The following is a 13,076-nucleotide window of genomic DNA, read 5'->3' on the forward strand; positions in this document are numbered from 1 at the left end:
CTAAAAGTACCCCACCATTTACACTTTAGGCTTCAGCCTTTTAACGCATCACTCAGCTCTCCTTTCTTCGATGTCCACAGGTTACTCTTTTTATATCCCTAAATTTGGGGGGTTTTTTGTGTGTGGGGGGATTTTTGCCTTATTAGAGATAACCATTGGATATAGTTCTTCTCCAAGTACATTTTTCATGTAATTTTATAACTATAGATTAAGTTGTTAAGAAAATACAGTTTCATTCCTTGCTACAAATATATGAACTGGCAAAGTAACATTAGCAAAGGATGTTCGGTTATAAATAGGATTGATTCATGATGGGGGGGAAAGGCAGCTAAATAGGAAAAAGAGCATACTCAAGAAAGGAGAAGGAAGAACCGTCCCTCTGCTGCTTCACAATGCCCAAAATGTCCAGAGGGGGTTCTAGAGCTCTCACTTGTAGCCTTCCATCTACATACAGTTAGATTGAGTCACCTGAGCAGCCTCCTCATTAACTGACAGATGTAGCAATCTGACCACTCTTCAATGGACACAGAGAGTGAACTTTAATGGCCATAGACAGCAATGATGAAGTCATAGCTAATATGATCACAAATACACTGCATCTTTACTAAAGTTCTTAAGTTCATGAAAGCCTTTATTTGGAGCAATGACAACCTAGAACTTATGTCCTAGAAAAATAGAGTTTATGTGTAAACTTGGGAAAGGAGAGGACCTAGGCTGGTAGGAAGATGTTTTCTTTTCGTATTAAGAACACTTACATGAGCAAGAATGGTCTATGGAATGCATATTTAGCATCTTAGAAATTACAAGAAGCATAGACAGGTTTCAATACAGATCAATTAATGTCCAAGGAGATCTGTCCTCCAGCATTGTGATCCATTCAGAACACAAGAAGACACATTTTTTCTTCTTAATTTTTAAAATGGAAACCCAATCATTCCAGGGGAGAGAAGAAGAGAAGTTCATCTAACTTACTAGAAGGCTGTGATTTGGAAAATGTTTGCCAAACAGAACAGTAAGCAGAGTAGCTGCCACGTGTCTTTGTCACTAGGTGAGCAGTAATGGGAAGTGCATGTACCCAAGTGTTGAAGGTTTGCTTAAAGAGAATGCACACATCATGATGCTATGATACATTTCAACATTGTATTACTCCAGATCTCCATTGGTGAAATGATAAAAAAAAGAATGTGGTATGTATGCACAATAGATCTTATCCATTTGTGAAAATGGAGTTAATTTTGCACTCTGCAGCAATATGGATGGAAAAAATAAGTGAAGCACAAGAAGATAAATTCCACATGTTCTCACTTATATTTGGAAGCTAAAAATGTCATCTCAAAGAGATTTACTGGTTTTCAGAGCCTGGGAAGGTGTGGGGAGGAAGATGGAGGTAGTATGGTAAATGCACATATGGGTGCAGTTGGATGGAAGAAGCAACTTGTATTGTAAGGTTCTGTTGATATCAGGATGATGATGCCTGACAACAGCCAATGGGATATTTCAAAATAGCTAGTAAAGAGGAATCTGAGTATTTGCTTTAAAAAAATGAGTTTACACCAGCAACTTTGACCTGAACTTAATGCATTGGGTATGTGCTCCCTGCGTCCTTAACATGTACAGTTACTATTGTCAATTCAACATTAATTACTATATTGAAAGTATGTACATCACTGCCTGTTACTTTTGTTTGAGAATAAATACCCTCTATAGACTCTGTGATGTTATTAGATAGAGAAAACTTAATGAGAAGCTGGTTCTCCCATAACCAAAAAAAAAAAAAAAAAAAAAAAAAAAAAAAACAGTAAAATCCAGTTGTGGCATCATTATGACACTTGACACTTCCTTTTGAGAAGAGCCCTGAACAAGAGTGGAACAACAGTCCTTAGTGTTATACAGCCCAATGATGTGCATCACATAATTCCAGAAAGAAAATTCAGCACAGCATAACTTACAAACCACATGTGTCCATCTTACTCTTAGGTGAGCAGCAAAGTGTCAGTAGAATAGTGATATTTAAGAGGATGGGGTCTAGTCAAGTTTAGCATCATCACATGGTGATAAACCTTGAGAGTATGTGCTCAAGGAAACTTCCTTGAGATTAATTATAAGCAAGTTCACATCTGTGTGTAGCACACAATATATTTTACTATACATGCATAACATGTATAATTGTATATTAGTTTTCACCTTCATTATGATATTCTACTTTATCTTAAAGTAAAAGACCCAATTACATTGTAGCCTAACATATAGCAGAAAAACTTTACCACTTAAATGCTGGTACCTCATAAACTAGATAGATTCTTAGAGAAAATATTCTTAAAATAAAGATACCAAAAAGAATAAGAATCTCAATATTTATGGTACCTTTACATAGTCACAGTTTAACTTTTCAATGACTGTTGTTTGAATATTGAAGTTTAGATATACTTAGGTCATTATAGCCTTGTAATCTTTGAGAAATTAATGTCCTTTCTTATGTTCAGTTTTCTTATCTGTAAAAAATAGACATAAATCCTATACTCCTAGACTTCTAATGACAATCAAGTGGGGTGATATTTTAAAATGTAAGAACTATAAATATACAATAAGTAGAGAAAATATTATTATAAATTTATCTTCATCAATTTATAGAGGAAATATGAGAATCTATTATGACTTGATTTTTTTTTAATTAGTCACATTTGGTGATTCTTTGCTATATGTAAGTTGTGGACACCATGGACTGTTTGGCAACAAGGTCTGGGATGATTGTGACTATTACAACTAGAGGGTGCTGCTAGCATACAATGGGAAGAGAAAGACATGGAATTGAAAATTTACAATGCATAGGTCACTTCTCCATAGCAACACATTATCTGATTTTAAATGTTAACAGACTGGCGATTCAGAAATATTACTGATCTGTTAGCTTCATGAGAGAAATGAGGGTATCTGGTATCATTCATCGTAAAGATCCTAGTGACAATTAGAGTGTTCTATTGCACAGCAATGGCACCAAGAGAGGCCACTGTTAAACCAGGCAGACTTAAAGTAGAACTATTATAAATCATGAAAATTATGCTCATGCATCTAGAAAATGCTATAGCCACCTTTCATAATAGAAATTGCCTTGCCCCTGCACCACAAATATTAAACCTTAACCATTAAAATACTGTCAAGAGAGTGTTTCTCAGCCTCCCTAATGCTGCAACCCTTTAATATAATTCCTCATCTTGTGATGACCCCAACCATAAAATTATTTTTATTGCTACTTCACAGTTGTAATTTTGCTACTATAATGAATCATAAGATAAATATGTGATATACAGGATATCTGATATGTCACCCCTGTGAAAAGGCTCAGCCGACCCCAAAGGGATTGCTATCCACATGTTGAGAGAACTACTAGTCTAGAGCCACGGAGAGTGCCATATGCCTATGATTAATTGTAAGGCAGAGGATTTTGGAGAGTTTAAGACCAGTTTGTCCATAGGATAAGACTCCATCTCAAAACAAAAAGAAAACTAATATGGAGTTTTTAGTAGTAAGGGTACTATTAGTCCATAACATCTACAAATAAGTATTTTCTATCCTCCTTAAAATTTGTGTTTCTCTTTTGAACATGAAAGGAATCAAGCCACCATGAGGACCAGGCCGAAGACTATGCAAGGGTGTGTAAAGTCAATCTTTTCAACACATGGCTGTTGTCTCTGGTCAAACTTCGTCCACTTCCTATCCAAATCTCTCCCACATCCCTTCCAGAGAAAGACATTTATTATGTCTAAAGTCTGTTTGTATTCAATACAGTCACCCATATCAAAATAGCAGGATTGAAACACTTGGCATAAAAATGTTTTTCACTTTTAGACGGGGGTTGTTATCTAAGTAGAATGGGAGGAAGTTTGGCAATCCATGTGATGATTATTTAATGCTTAAGGATTAGGCTACTTGACATCCTTTGTACCTCCCTTCTAGACACCAATCCCAAATTTTAGGATAATGACATAGCAATACACAGTTTGAACCCCTCCTTTAAGAAGATAATAGGTATAATTTTATTCCTGTTACACTTGGACCACATGGAGCTGATTCGGTGCCAGACAGGAGGAATTTTATACTAGCCTCCCCAATTACTGCTGACATCACACAGCATGTGTGTTTCCATTAAAGATATGAGAAGCAGTTTCCAGAGATATGAAAATACAGCTTTATTCTCGGTAAAGGCAAAGTTAGGATTACAGAGAGTGAGACTGAGAAGTGAAAGTTGTTGTGTTGACAGCACTGATGGGGTTAAAGCAGAACACACAGTTGAGCAAGCATGAGCAGGTCCAACCTGTAGGAAAGTAGAAAGATACTGGTGCATCTAGGTGTGGCTGTTTAATAATCAGCAAAAAAGGAATGCAAAGAAAAACCAGTTTTACCTTTGGCTCGTATTTTAAATACTCAGGTCACGTCGTTAAAATAAGGTGAGAATTTTAAATGAGCTTTTCTGAATGTTTTAGATGGAGTACTTGTTAGTTCATGACTGGTGCTGATGAAAAATTCAAAAAGAACTCTTCCAGTGATGAAGAAAAGAAAAAAAAAAAAAAAAAAAAAAAAAAAGAATCATCCCACTGCTGTGGCCTGAGTGTTTGTGTCTGTCAAAAACTGACACGTCGAAACCTAATGACAAATACTAAAAGGTCAAGCCATAGACAGATGGGTGAATAAAGGGCAACAGGACTGTTGGAAACAGAGCTGGCACCCCGATACAAGAGAGGTCCCAGAGTTCACAGCTTTTAAACCTATGCACAGCAAGAATTGTCTACCATGAACGAGAAAATGGAGTATCCTACATAGCAGACCTCTTCACATCTTAACCTTGGACTTCCCATTCTGTAAAACCTTGAGAAGTAGGTTTCCCTTCTTTGTCACCTCGGATGGATAGATACATAGCTACCCAGTGTGAAGCTGCCAACGTGGGAGTCACTAGCATGAGTTTAGAAGACACATACGATGGAAAAAACACAGACTTTCCTCCCCCTGGATACAGTAAACACAAATAACCCTAGAACATAAAAACATAGCAAATATTCTTCTGCAATCAGGAAGTGATGAGGTTGGGGTTGTTCATGCCCTTTAAAATATAATCTGTAAACTGCAAGCTTATGAATACAGAATTTAATGGCAGCTGTTACATACCTGGTACACAAAATTCTAACAATGCAGCAATTAGGTTTCAGGAGCCAGTTGAGACAGTCTCAGCAGGACACTGCTGTGCATGGGTGATCATTTTGACTCCACAGTGCATATTGGCCTATAGAGTGGAATTTGACAACAAAATGGTAGGCGTCCATTATAGCTGTACTGATGGTTAATTTATCAGAAAAATGATGGTTTTAAAACACTGGGATAGAGCTCATTTAGAATAGAGAATACACAAAGAACCTCTAGGATAGGAGTTTTACTGTTAAAAGGGAAAGAGGCTGAATAAAGAACAGCAGTATTTGGAAGGGTTATAAATAATTACTTAAGAAAAAGAAAACCTGAAAGAAATTACAGGTAATAATAAAGGGTGACAATGGTGGTTTGAGTGTTGAAGAACTCATATACACATTTAGACTTATAAAGGTGTATGTATAAACTGGTTGATAATATTCACTCAGTTTACATGATTTAGACAAGCAGATATGGGATTATGGGCTTTCAATATGGCAGACATGGCAAACATGGGGAAGAGTTTAATTGAGTACTCTTGAAATCTGAACCTTTATCATTAGAACATGAAATCCAGATAGACATTTTCTTTGGCCTGATTCAAAATTCTTCACATTTTTGTCCTTATACCAACAGAAGTTGGGTTCTTTAAAAGCTAAACATAATCTCTATGGCTTTTATTTTTAAAAAAATGTAAAAGATGCCATTTAGCAAATTTCTCTGGATTTTCCTATTCCTGTCTTGCTTTAAAAAGACACAATAAACTTCTTTTCAGCTGAATAAAATAAAAATAAAATGCCCGACTTTTGAGGCAATAGGTGAATATTAAGCTTAAGGAGGAAATAGAAAGTATATAAGTCACGATTCTTAATAGGAATTTAAAAACAAAGGCTGGAAAACCTGGAAAAAAAGAAAATTTGTACATCAGGAGCCCAGAGATTCTGTTTTATGATTATGCTGCAGTTTAATTTCTTTATATCTTTCTGCCATTGTTATTTTTTTAAAGCAGTCAGAACTTCAAAGGGGCCCAGCATGTGTTCCGAATCAGGGCTTCAGAGTTGACGTCTGACAGCCCAGAAATTAAAACGAAATAAATGTGCTGTTTAAACACCCGTTTTTTCCAATAACAACAACAACAACAAAATCACTTTTTCTGCGTTTAGGTCTCTCCCTCCCTATGCGTTAACATTAAGTTTCTTTTCCCTTGAATATTTCATCATTTAGCAATTACAGCCCAGGCCCTATGGAGTGTAGAATTCCCATGGACTTCAGAAGGAATGTCAGACAGCTAGAGAGCATGTCAAAGCTTTGGGATCAGGCTTTGTGACTTTTCCCTGTACATTAAAACAGAACTCCCCTCAGAAAAAGAAAAAAGAAAGGAAAAAAGAAATGAACCTAAGTTGTTAGGCCACGCCCACACACCTGTGTTTGACTGTTCTTGCATTTTCTTAGGATGATGGAAACAGACATCTCGAAAAGAACAAAGACAGGCTGGGGATGGTTTGTGTTTGAAAGTGCACCAGCGTGAATATGAACCGTCAGTCACTAGCCAGAAATTTGGCAGCCACTTCTTGGAGTATTACAAAGAATGATCAGAGTTTTTTGACCCAGAGGGCTGGTTTTTGAGTGAATCAGGCTCATCACTGCAAAACGCTTTTCTTACCATCTACAGAAATGTCTTAGCCTTTCAAATGACCAAGTGAGGAAGGACACGGAATCTCACAGTGCCAACATGGTTTCCTCACCAACACTACAATCAGATAGTGTGGTGTTGAATTTTGGTGAATTGTGAGATGAGACTGAAAGAGGAGAGAAGTGACTGGGCTTCAACAAGAAACACATTCATAGACCCCTGCCTTAGTTTAGTTACAAGTTGCTACCTGCCTATCACAGCCTTGATCTCAATCATGCCCCTGGCTTCCTGTCTTAATCGATATTAACAGAGTATGGCTAAATAGCTAAGAAGGGGTAACGGGCTTCCTGTCACAACTTTGCAAAGAGCAGAAAAAAAAGCAAGCCGCTCTGGGAATATCTAAGTTTAATGGGCTTGAGTTTATTCTCTTTTATTCCACAATGCCATCTAACAGCCTGCACATCTGGCTTGCTCTGCACATCTGGCTTGCAGGGCATCCCAGAATGTTTATTTCCGGACTTTAAGATGCTTCCCTGAATGTGGGGTAGACTCCATATTGGTTGATGTTAAATTATATTGTGAAAGTATATCATGCCCAAATGCCGATGATATATGTGTAGTGTTCACCCTTCCAGTTCTGTAAGCATGTAAGGTGGGGAGAAAAGAATAAAAGTTAGCAGGAGTGCCTTCAAAGCAAGCCCACATGAAATCTTCCTAAGTTCCTTGGGAAAGAACAAAGAGAATGCAGAGTGATGATCTCCCAGACCAGGCATCGGGAGGATGTTGTAGTCTGTTATGAGGAAGGATGCAGATTCCTTCCTGGGCACCATCTGATCCAGATGTCTCTCTAGATGTCAGGATGCGGAGGCAAACAGACATCACTGTGTTCACTGAATATGCCAGCACTGGCTTACTAGCTAGTGTGCAAAAAGTGGGAATCCCAAAGTTAAGTTAAAAACAACACATGACTTATATAACAGAAGATACAGTGTCTGATTAAAGTAAACTTGCCAGCAAAGTGAAAGGTGCTCAGAGAAATTCATCTGAATACAGTGGTAAGGGAACAACCAAAATAATTCTTCTTCCCCCCCTATGTTCCTTCCCTCCTTTCTCCCTCCCTCCTTTTGTGCTTCCTTCCTCCCTCCTTCCTTCTTCCCTCCTCCTTCCCTCCCTCCTTCCCTTCCTCCCTCCTTCCTTCCTTCTTTCCTTCCTTCCTTCTTTCCTTCCTTCCTTCCTTCCTTCCTTCCCTCCTTCCTTCCTTCCTTTCTTCCTTCCTCTCTCCCTTCCTTTCTCCCCTCCTTCTCCCTTCCCTATCTCCCTCCCCCTTCCTTTTTAGCATTTTAGAGTCTGGGATTTTTTTTCTTCTAATTTTTGTACAATGTTTTGTTTTATTGCTAAGACTTTTTAAAACCACCTTGCACAGCCCAGACTGGCCTCAAACTTGCAGCAATCCCATCCAAAAGCTGGGATGACAGGCATGAGCCATGATTCCCAGCCAAAGCTAGCTTTTGAATCATGAACTAACCATAGGTTAAAAGAACAGGAGAGACTGACAGTGATAAAAATAATCATATGCTTTCCCCTGATATTCACTGGCATTTGCTATGTCCTTGTATGAGGTTATCAGTAGGTGCTATAATTAGGAATTCACTGTAATGCTGAAATATTATTTCTCTACTTTAGAAGATAAAATGGATATGTATATTGAAGAATATGTATTAGATGCCAATGATGGTAGTGAAATAGTTGGAATTCATACTCTGAAATCTTGAGCTGTTCACTGTGTTAAAGAAAGCCTCTTTGAAATGGTCAGTTTGACAACAATAGCATATTGGGAAGTTGAGTTCCAAGTCAAGTAGTGTAGTCTTGTGTGTTATTGCATATTTTGAGCTATTTTTGTCATTAACTCTATGGTCAAGATATAAGGATGGGAGAAACTGAGAAAGAGGGGTGATCCATTAATTAGTCTGGTTACTGATGGATCCAATCTATAGCCTGCAAAGATTGTATGTGTCCCAGAGTAAATATAAATGTGCCCCCAAAGTTTGAGCACTTCTGCTAGTGAGTCTACAAAGAAATAGCTTATTGGTAGTGTATGATTGAAGACAAGAACTGGGAAAAGTGTGTAAGAGAAGATATAGTGTTCAATGTTTGCCTTAGTAAAGTGGGGTATAAGTGTGGATTAGAAGAATTCACGGATGGGAAGAGCTCCCAGGGTGGGGGTGGGGGGAAGCAGAGGGATGGAAACAGTCTTGGACTTGAGAAATAACAGTTCTCAGCAGGGAGTAGCAGAGATCCTTACAACCACATCAGGAAGAAAGAAACAGTTGGGGAAACTGGAGGGTAGGGTGCTGTATAGTTGGTTGAGCAGAGATTATTTTTTAAAATAAACCCAAAGAAATCAAATGTTAACAAAAATGCCACTCAACAGAGGCATTTTATGTTTCTTAATTCACAATAGGACTAGCATTATAATCAAGACTAATCTGAAATATTAGTAAATTGTTTCCTTAAATATTATAATTTGTGACAGGCAAAACTCAGAAAAATTCTTCCTAACAGAAAAAGTAAAAAGAAAAAGTTCCTTTACCACTCACTCCAGTTTAACACACAGGTATAGAATTCTGAAATTTTCTGTGATATTTTTCTTTTTTTTCTTATTTTATTTATTTGCATTCCAAAAGTTGCCCCCCTCCCAATGCCTCCTTGTAGAGTTCTTCCCTCTTTTCATTCACCTCTGAGAGGGTTCCCCACTGGGTATCCCCCTACCCTGCAGGATTAGGTACATCTCCCACTGAGACCAGACAAGGTACCCCTCTGCTATGTATGTGCTGGGGACCTTTGACCAGCCTGTGTGTGCTCTTTGGTTGGTGGCACAATCTCTGGGAGCTCTGAGGTCCAGGTTAGTTGACACTGTTAGTCTTCCTATGGGGTTGCCATTCTTTTCAGTTCCTTCAGTCCTTCCCCTAACTCTTCCATAGTGGTCCCTAACCTCCATCCAATGCTTGGCTGTGAGTATCTGCATCTGTCTCAGTCAGCTTCTAGTAGAGCCTCTCAGAGGACCCCTATGCTGGGCTCATGTCTGCAAGCACAACATATCATTAGTAATAGTCAAGGGCTGGTACCTGCCCAGCTCAAGTTGGGCTTGTCACTGGTCAACCATTCCTTCAGTCACTGTCCTATTATTGCCCCTCCATTTCTTTTAGATGGGAGCAATTTTGGGTCAAGTTTTGTAGGGTATGGGTGACGGGAAGGAGGCCCAGAGGGCCAGGAGAATGAATGGAGATATGCAGCTGCAGGGGGTGAAGGTAGGCAAGACCTCTTGAAAGTCACAGCCACCTGGGATGGAGAGGCTCCCAGGACTCAATGTGGGTGACCTTAGCCAAAATGCCCAACAGTGGGGATATAGAACCTGAAAAGACCACCTCCAGTAGTCAGACAGAACCCCCAATGACATTTTCTCTTATACATAGAGACATTTCAATGTTAGGATGAAGCCCTCAAGTCAAAGACTTAAGAAGGAATCATTAATACAGATGATCTGTGACTTGCCATTCAAGAATACAAAGTTCATGGGGTTAAGAAGAAGAAAGACTACAGCTGAAGGAGACTGGTATGCAACTGGTGTGGGGAGAAGTTGGCTTGTTAATACGGAGCTGTGATAATTACTTGACATTCCCAATGGGTAATTGCAGCACACTCCCCTGCAATCATCATGATGTCTAGGTTATCTTATCAATAAAAAAAAACTGGATTTGTTTTGCTTGGGGTTGTTGTTTATTTGTTTATTTTTTCTTTGTTTCTTGGTTGGCTTAAATTCTTGACTATTACAAAAATATAAATGATATAAAAAATTGAACCCAGATGTCATGTCTAGACAAGGCTTTCAAAAGTCAGAGGACTCTCCAAGCTCTGTGCTAGTAGAGGAGCCAATGAAGAACAAAGCAGCCTCTGCAGAGGGATGCATTTCATATGGATGCTGGGTCTCCCAGAGTTCTCAAAATTCACTTTGTCTAGGATGGGGTTCGAAATCTGCATTTTAAGACACTGCCATGTGGTTTTGATTAGTCAAAAGGTTAACTCCCACTTTAAGAAATACTGATTTAATCCAAGACTTTTTCTAAGATTCCTTGAGAAAGAAAAGATAACAATTGGCTGGCCCAATTACCTAGATGTCCATAGAACCCCACCTAGAATTCAGTGATAGTACCCTTTGTAATTGTTGGTCAGTATTATCCATTACCAATTTGTGGTGCTACGCTGATTCTGTGACTGAAGGTCACAAGGCAAAAAATAATAATAATAATCTTTTCTAGCAGCTAACAATTTTTTGTAAATAACAATCAACAAGTGTCTTGGGAGGGTTTAACCAACTGTTGGACAACAGCTGGGCCTCTTAAGAAAAACAATTTCTCTTTAACGAATCTGCCTGAGGTTGGAAGTGATGATGAAGAACTACCCAGCTTTTGAGAGGAGCCACATTCCTGTAACAGTCACTTTGAATTTCTGTGGTCATCCATGACTAATTAGACAATTTTAAACACCCAGTTGTTATTTTTGTTTCCAGAAACTATTGAACTTTTGGTTCAATTAAAAAATATATAATTATATCTTAATAAGATCCTATCATTTTTCATTGTCTGGATCTGTCTGTTAATATCCAGATTATGAACTTTTAAGTATGCTTGAAAATCTGAACTGCTCTTTTCAAGGAGCCGTAGATCCCACAGCTACTCATCCCTGGTGTGTTCTTGTTTGACTCCTGGGCTAGGACATCTGGGAGTATCTTTGGTTTGAAATTCCATTGCCTAATCTCATTACAGACTCTTGTTGAAAGATATTCAAGATGTCCCTTTTCTATCGATTCTAGAATGGCCAGCAGATCATGCTTCTTCGTGACTTAGTACATATGCAGCTAGTTGCCAAAGTCCCAACAACTTTTCTTAATCTTTGATCTGCCCAGCCTGAATCTGGACCTGTTACTCCATTCTCTCCACAGTCACTCTATCCCATCATCTTTCAGATCCCTTAAGTGGTTTTGAAGTATTTGAACTACAGTGTTGCCACCCTTTGTGAAATATTCTTTCTGTAACATTGTGCAAGTTTTACCGTATCTTATGTAACATAAGTTGAAACCAGGGGTTTATTCACCAAGAAAGCATAACTTGAATCTTAATACTTCTGGAATGAGCCATTTTCATATTCCATACCTCCAACTTGGAAAAGCATAAAACAGTGTGACCTAAAAGGCATGGGAGAATGTTCTTGGTAATGTTTATTAACACTTCTTCAAATTATAATAGTTATGGTAAAAGCGCTGATGTGTACAGGGTATGAAAAAGACTTCCTATGTTCAGCTATCAAAATGAAAAAAAGAAAGAAAAAGACAAAGGGGAATAGCCTACAAGAGAACAAAATCAGTTGGGTAGTCAATATATGAAGCAAAGCCTTTATGCTATTTGCATACAGAATGAGCCAAATGTTTTAAAAGATAGTGTAGGAAGAGTTTTGACCATGTTTACATGGTACATTTCCTCCTCCCTACTCAGTACTGGGCTAGTTTCTATACTGACTTTGTTAGACATATTAGATTCTCACAAGACTTCCTAAGTGCTGTGTTTTCCTTTGCAAACGTTCCGTAAGTGTTTTAATTAAAGGGTTATTTATTGTTTAAATTAGCAATAACAAATATGTAATAATAACCTATATATTACAGAGTTCTTGATCTTTAAAAAATATCCAGGGCTATTTCATATTTATTTAACATACAATTGCTGTCTAATTTAATCTAAATTAAATGGTTGCTTGAAACCTGTCATTTCGAGAGTCCCTAAGCTTCTTTTTAAGGCAGGAAAAATAAGAAATCATCAGTTTTGCCTCGAGGGTAGATACTTATCTTTTAAAATCAGGTATTTGGGTCTTGAAATTAAAAACCAAGGTCATTTGGGAAATACAATTCCAGAGAATGCTTTTGGCAAAGAGACACACATTCCGAAATACTATAGAAGGGACGATTTAGCTTTTTCTTTTTTAAACTACCATTCCCCAAACCTTTACAATATAGCTGATACTTATCTGACATTCTAAAGATTGAATTATCACCTGTTCATGAGAAACATTTGTGATGAGTCACAATAGTGACATTTTCTATGATGTTTTTCAAAGGAAAGAAAAAATAACTTTGATAGTATGTTGCACATACTACACATGTAAAAATACCAAATAGTTTTAAAGAATTATTAGGAAGTAACCATAAAATGCATAGAAG

General features: G+C 37.9%; 1 protein-coding gene and 1 long non-coding RNA gene across 18 annotated transcripts in view; one reads left to right on the top strand and one right to left on the bottom strand.

The window, feature by feature from the left end:
- The window catches only part of Hdac9 (histone deacetylase 9), an 824,691-nt gene that overhangs the window by 750,461 nt on the left and 61,154 nt on the right, over positions 1-13,076 (top strand). The window lies entirely within an intron of this gene.
- Positions 1-13,076, bottom strand: part of LOC143443864 (uncharacterized) — a 42,208-nt gene that overhangs the window by 27,277 nt on the left and 1,855 nt on the right. For both annotated transcript variants that reach the window (XR_013113183.1, XR_013113182.1), the window contains exon 2: positions 5,161-5,275. This is a non-coding gene — a long non-coding RNA (uncharacterized LOC143443864). The remainder of the gene's footprint in view (positions 1-5,160; positions 5,276-13,076) is intronic.

Source organism: Arvicanthis niloticus, chromosome 11 (assembly GCF_011762505.2).
Source record: "Arvicanthis niloticus isolate mArvNil1 chromosome 11, mArvNil1.pat.X, whole genome shotgun sequence".
Lineage (NCBI taxonomy): Eukaryota > Metazoa > Chordata > Mammalia > Rodentia > Muridae > Arvicanthis > Arvicanthis niloticus.